Source organism: Sinocyclocheilus rhinocerous, unplaced genomic scaffold, assembly GCF_001515625.1.
Source record: "Sinocyclocheilus rhinocerous isolate Xijiao unplaced genomic scaffold, SAMN03320098_v1.1 scaffold6193, whole genome shotgun sequence".
Lineage (NCBI taxonomy): Eukaryota > Metazoa > Chordata > Actinopteri > Cypriniformes > Cyprinidae > Sinocyclocheilus > Sinocyclocheilus rhinocerous.
In genome coordinates, this window is record NW_015641664.1 from 91,296 (window position 1) to 91,706 (window position 411).

General features: G+C 26.5%; 1 protein-coding gene across 3 annotated transcripts in view; it reads left to right on the forward strand.

Moving 5' to 3' along the window:
* The window catches only part of LOC107755274 (NADH dehydrogenase [ubiquinone] 1 alpha subcomplex subunit 7-like), a 6,727-nt gene that overhangs the window by 1,573 nt on the left and 4,743 nt on the right, over positions 1-411 (forward strand). The window lies entirely within an intron of this gene.

Consider the following 411-nt stretch of genomic DNA (forward strand, 5'->3'; position numbering starts at 1 on the left):
TATATATATATATATATATACAGTGCCTTGTATATACATTATACATACAGTATATACATGCTGTATATAGGAATATAGGAAACTTAATTTTTTCTCTTCTTTCTTTTAATTGGCTAAGAAATCACATACACTGTTGGACAATAACCAATAAATGATTTGTTAATTTTTGTTATAATTTGTTAATGTACTACAAACAGTAACTGTAATAAATGCTATAATAAACTACTGTAATAAATGCTATATGAAAATTAACCATGGTTTTACTCCAAATAAAACCAAAAAACCATGGTTACTATAGTTAAACCATGGTAACCACAAATTAACCATGGTCTCGCTACACTAACCATAGTTTTACCATGGTTTTTGTAGTAAAACTGTGGTTATACAAATAGTAATCAATGCGCCAAAAAA